Raw genomic sequence first — 6,645 nt, 5'->3', positions numbered from 1 at the left:
AGCAGCCAGGAGCCCTCTTTATTTATTTGTTTCTCTGAGCCCTCACTAATGGATACATTTGGCTGCTAGGTGGCACAGTGTTCAATGTAGCAGACCAGCCTCTACAAAAAGTTCTCACATGGGTTTTAATCACTTGAGGAGGGAAGCTAAAGACTGGAAAATAAGGGTGAGGGGAAGGAGAGATATGCGTTAAACAAACAGACAAGAGACACACAGAGAGATCTTCAGTGTGATGTCAGCAGGCCAGCTCCTTGTGAGTGTGAGTGCTGGCCTCTCTGGCATTGGGTGCCAATTGTCTATTCTTGGTCAGGGAACCAACACACAAAGTGGTGGATGTGGAATCAGAAAGACCTGGGTTCAAATATGATCTCGGATACTTAGCTGTGGGAACCTGAGGGAGTCTGTGCCTGGGTTTTCTTCTCTGTAAAATGAGAATAATAATAGAACCTATCTCCCAGAGTTGTTTTGAGTAGCAGATGAGCTAACAAATATAAAATGCTTTGCAAACCTTAAAGTGTTATGTAAATGTAAGTTTTCTTATTGTTACTGGAAAGGGCAAGCAGGTAGCTTTTTATTTGTTATTGGATTAATTTTTCTGTAGTCTATTCATTAAGCACATAGATCTGTATTTTCAAAGCCCAAGAACTCGGTTCACAATTATATAAACATGGGAGGATAGAAAAAAATCATATTCCATAAGAACAAGTTTGTATCTTATATATACAGAGCCCCAAAGTTATAGAAATTGAATTTATATAATCCATTCAGACAAATGAGTGAACATAAAACCTAACAAATTATGTACACATACATATCTATTTAAACTTATTTTATATAGGTAGTCAGATGGGGTACAATGTATAGAGTGCTGGATTTGGAGTTAGGAAAACTTGACTTCCTAACTGTGTGTGACTCTGGGAAAGTCACTTAATCTCTATCTGCTTCAATTTCCTCATTTATTAAATGGGGATAATTATAAATCCTTAGTGCCAGGTTTGTTATGAAGATCAAGTGAGATAACATATGTAAAGTACTTTATGAAATGTAAAAGTACTATTTCAATGCTAGCTATTGTTATATGCATGTATATAACATTTTAAAGTTTTTCTTAAACATTTTAAAGTTTTTCTGAAAAGAAATAAATGAATGCTGATGGACACTTGGTCAGATATATGGATCTCAATCTTTTTTCCTTCATTTTAGTAGTTTTAGTATTTTTTTAATTAAAAAAATAAACCTTTATCTTCCATTTTAGAATCAAAACTGTATATCAGTTCCAAGGCAGAAGATTGGTAAAGGATAGTGTGATTTTTAGATTTTCTCCATCTTGCTTAGTCTAGCATCCAGGAATGTACATACCACACTACATTGGCATGTGCTAGCAAGTGACAAATCAGAAACAACTGACTGTCCCCTGGGATGTCCTAAACTAAGGTTGAGCCACCATTGGCACATGTGAGACGTGGGAAGTGACATAGAGCTGCCTTTGGAGTTCTCATCACTTCCTGTTGGGAAGGCTGGGCACGAGTTTGATCCTGGAACTTGAGCCTGGAGGAGCTCCCTTAGACAGCTTCTATGAGACATGGTAAGTGATAAGACTGACTCCCTTTTCCCTTGGCTCTCAGGGGAGGCCCCCTTGGCCAAGGCCTTGAACTCCTGCCTGGCTCAGCCTGAGCTGGAGCAGTTTAAATTAACTCTTCTCTCTCTCTCTCTCTCTCTCTCTCTCTCTCTCTCTCTCTCTCTCTCTCTCTCTCTCTCTCTCTCTCTCTTTCTCTCTCTGTCTCTCAAATCACCATAAAATTCCATTCTGACCTGACTGCTTCATTTGGAATTTAAGAAATTAAATCCCTGGTGACCAATAATTTTAATATTTAGTCTCAACTCTAAATTTACCCTTTATAATAGGTAATGGGTATTAAGTGACTTTCCCAGAGTCATACAGCTTGGCCTGAGGCCAGATATGAACAAACCCAGGACCTCTCATCTTTAGGCCTGGCTCTTAATCCACTGAACCGCCTAGTTGTTTCCCCTAATTTTATTGTTAGTAAATTATTTTTCTTTTTTGTTTTTTCATTATTACAATATTGTGTATTGGTTCCAAGGCAGAAAAGTGGTAAGGGCTAGGCAATGAGGGTTAAATGACTCACCCAGGGTCACACAGCTAAAAAGTGTCTGAGGTCAGATTTGAACCTATGATCTCCCCTCTCTAGGCATGACTCTCAATCTACTGAGTCATCTAGCTGCCCTGCTTATTTTTCATTATAAAATCAAAGGCCACACCCATCCTTATAGGTTACATAGAGAGGTGAGCCTCATATAATTCCAAGAACACAAGTCACCTCTGGATGGTGGTAGTATTGCAATATTGTGTTTGAGGTTTGCTTTCCTTATTTGTCTTCTACTTATGGCTCTATACCCACAAATGCCCATTTACTTTGATAAGACTCAAGACCAAATGAAAATCTAACCTTAGTGGACAATGTGGTAAGTTCCCCTATTGTCTCTGAAACAAGTTGAATGCTATAGATAAGGGTGCCCACAAAGGAAGACGTCAGGACTTCAATATAATGGATATAGTTAAGAAAGGGTCTTTGAATGCTTAGCAAATTATGCTTGACAGATCTAATTCTTTGCAACAAAGAACAAAAAGGTGAGAAGCTATATATAAATTATCATAATAACCTGCTAGTAGATTTTCTTTAATGGATATTTTGATATAAATGTCTTTACAAATGTACTAATGAACAATGTTGGCTTGGTTTACTGTTAATGGTGAGAAGAGTAATGGTGAGAATGGTAAAGAAGAATAATCCTTACATTGATGGTTGAGCATTGAGTCAAATCTAAACATTGATCATAAAGATAATATATATGTAATAGTAATATTACTGTTTTGTATTGAATAATGCATTGAAGAATGTCCAGCCCAATTGTTTCATTATTAGGAGCAACATGAATAGTTGATATGTCCAGAATTCCAATTGTAACTTCAAATAGCTAAGAATGATCTGAGGTAGTATGATATGAAAAGAAGATATCTCCAGGATAAGGGCCTCAATTCTTTACCAAGTCATTTGTATCTAATATAACTTATGGTTGAACTACTATGCCATGAGTTGAAGTCAATGGGAGTTTTAAGATCTAATTTAAACACATTGAAAGTGTTATGAAAGTTAGACTTTGGATCCAATGAGTTGGTAATTAGATAAAGTAAAACCCTTTAAAAAAGAATTTGCTTTGTTTCCACATCAGTCATGTGAAATATGAAGAATATTCAATAAAGGATGTGTTGCCTAGTCAAGAGATCTTGCAGATAGTCTCAATATTACTAGAAAGGCCTCACTTTCCAATGACTAGCTAAGCATTCTATATAAGTGCTGAGATTTATGCCAAAAAAGAGGCACGGACAATTGTGTTTAGCAAATATCTTCAGTCCCTAGTTCCCAAGTAAGCAGGGATAAGGAGTAATCAGAACACCTCTCCAGAGTGGCTTAGTTCTTAGTTAATGCTGTGGAAAACATAAGACTCAATCAGAAGTGATTTAGAGACTTCAGAGTAGAATGCCAAGGGAGCTTTGAAAAACGGGTTCCACACTAGCTGAGTTTTAGCCTTCTGAGTTACCTTGCCAACTGGTTTGTCTGAGAGCTATAGTGCTCCAGGATATGCAGGACTGAGTGAAAAAGAAATCTTTGGATGTTATTAGTCAGAAACATTCTTTGCACTAAATATAAAAGGAAAATTATCTGGCATGGACTCTCAGCCTAGTATAGGGGCTCTTACCCTGGGATTCACAGTCTCTAGAGGGCTCTGTGGATAGATCTTTTTTTTGGGGGGGGGGGAAGGGAATTATGAATATATTTAAAAATATTTTGAGGGGGCAGCTAGGTGGCTCAGTGGATTGAGAGCCACGCCTAGTGATAGGAGGTTCCAATCTGGCCTCAGACACTTCCTAGCTGTGTGACCCTGGACAAGTCACTTAACCCATATTGCACAGCCTTTACTGCTCTTCTGCCTTAGAACCAACACTGTATTGATTCTAAGATGGAAGGTAAGGATTTAAAAAAATGTATTCCAATATAATTATTGAATGTGATTTCCTTTGCAGTCCAATGTACTATTTTATTTTGTGCATTTAAAATGTTATTCTGAAAAGGATTTATAGGCTTCCCTCTGGACTACCAAAGAAGTCCAGGACACATGCAAAAAGGACCCCTAGTTTAGTGTTAAAGATATTACAAGTACATACTCATAAGAAATGAAAACATATTGGAAACAGTAATCTTCTGATAAGCCTGAGTAGGTTTGTATGTGGTCTGTTGTAAAGTTAATCCATGTGGCAGTCATCTAGTAAAAACCAGAGAATCTGGTTCTTGAGATCCTTTTCCACTGGGCCTGGCATTCCCAACCATTCCTTTCTCAAACTACATTCAACAAAAAGAGTTCCTAGAGGTTCATATCCACCAAACCTCTAAGGTAGGGGTTCTCAACCTTTTTCTGTGTCATAGACGCCTTTGGCAATCTTGTGAAGCCTATAGACTCTTTCCAGAATATGTCTAATTGTATAAAATAAAATATCTTAGATTTAAAAGAAAGCCAATTATGAATATTAAAATACTAAAATGTTTTTAAATATTAAATATTAAAATGTTTAAGAAAAAAACAAGTTCATGGACACCAGGTGATACCACTCCCATGGAATCAATGTCATGATTTGCTTATGAGGAAAGAGGAAATTATGTTGCACAGTGGATATCCCAATGCCCCTGGCCTCAGACACTTGCTAGCTGAGTGACTCCAAGAAAGTCATTTAACTTCCATGTGCTTCAGTTTCTTCATCTATAAGATGGAGATAATAATAGAATCTGAAATTAAGATTAGTTAAGGGCTTTTCAAACATTAACATGCTATATAAATGCTAGTTATCATTGTAACTATTATCAGATCATAGATAGAGCAGACATGACCACTTTGAGCTATTGGTATAGCATGAGTATAAACTTACCAGTGTAAAAATCTACATGGTAGAAAGAATCACTGCTCTAAAGGGTAATGTGATACCTTCAAATGCAATTCTGCATATATCCAGTTTGAATTTGTAGCTGACTATCCACCTCATCTGAAGATAGAGTTTGGTGTGTTTTTTTGTCTTATTCTCAGAATGATAGGCCTCTGACTTCTAAATCTCAACAGCCATGCGAACAGCTTGGTCTGCCCTCTGAAACAAATTCAAAGCATAGTTTGAATGATTGCAAATCTAAGGTGTGTGAGTGGGTCTGGAAATACATATTTGATAATAAAGTAGGCAAAAGTCACTCACCGGATATGGGTCTTTTTGTTAGGAGATCTTCATCTTCTATCATCTCCCTGGGAATCTCAATAAAAAGTTTTGCATAGTAGAAGAGAATCTTGACAGCAAGGGCCAAAAATTAGTCAGAATGGGCACATTGGGCCCTATTGATGGTTCATTTCATGGTTCATTTCAATTGTGTCTGACTCTTTGTGACCTCATTTGGGACTTTGCAAAGATATTGGAATGGTTTTTTTTTCTTTTCCAACTTATTTTACAGATGAGGAAACCAAGGAAGAGTTAAGAGACTTGCCCAGAGTCACCCAGTAAGTGTGTGAGGCCACATCTGAACTCAAGATTTTCTGACTCCATGCCTGATACTCTATCCACCCTGCTACCCAGTTGTCCCTACAGAGTCTGCACAACAGCCTTAGTTTTTCCTCTACGGCATCAGTCTATGTATCTGTTGCAGAGCACTAGGTAAAAATGTTCTTTTAAAAGACTTTTTCTTGTTGTATTCATACAAGTAGTCAGAGGCCAAAATTCCTTAAGCCTGAAGTCATTTCCAACAAGAACTACAGCTCTTTGTAGATAATTGCTGTAGTGCAGGGTAGTTTTCTGTTCTCATCTCATGAACATTTAATCAAAACAGGATGATTATCACTCAGCCTCAAGATGATTTCACCTGCCAAGAGAACCAAGATCTCTCAGAAAAGTGTCAATATTATACAAAGATTTTCTTTATTCTTTATTTTTATTATTTTTACATTTTATTATTTATTTTCTTATAGGTAGTAATAAAAGTAAGCATAATATGTAAGAAATATATACATATAAATAAATATTTAAAAATAAATGAATATAAATGTGACAAAATAATAAATATAAAAATATAAAACATAAAAATTTTGTTAATAGTTGTTATCCCTTATCATCCTTGCTTCTCTAACATACAATATAATACTCTAGGGGTAAATTTTGTAGTTATCTCAGTGGGTTAAATCAGTTTAAATTATAAATGGGGTAAAATAAAACATTGGAATCTCTGGCAAGAAAATGGGGCAACACAACCATTTTATCAAGCTCACGGAAGGTCTAGATGGAAAGAATCACACCATGATGAATAGTCCAAGATGATCATAAAGTAACATGAACTTGAAGCTGCCAGTGACATAGCCAGAAGATAACTAAAGGTCTCTTCATTTATTGTAATGTAGTGCATATTTGTGTAAGGATATAACATGGTGGTCTCACACATTACTTGTTAAATTTATATACAAAGGAATTGTTTTGAGAAATATTTTCCCTTTAAGTTTGCTTTCTTTCAGAACTAGCACTATAGATAATTGGGAACTAGT

This window comes from Monodelphis domestica, chromosome 2, assembly GCF_027887165.1.
Source record: "Monodelphis domestica isolate mMonDom1 chromosome 2, mMonDom1.pri, whole genome shotgun sequence".
Lineage (NCBI taxonomy): Eukaryota > Metazoa > Chordata > Mammalia > Didelphimorphia > Didelphidae > Monodelphis > Monodelphis domestica.
The sequence above is the reverse complement of the archived record's forward strand: the minus strand, read 5'-3'. Positions refer to the sequence as shown.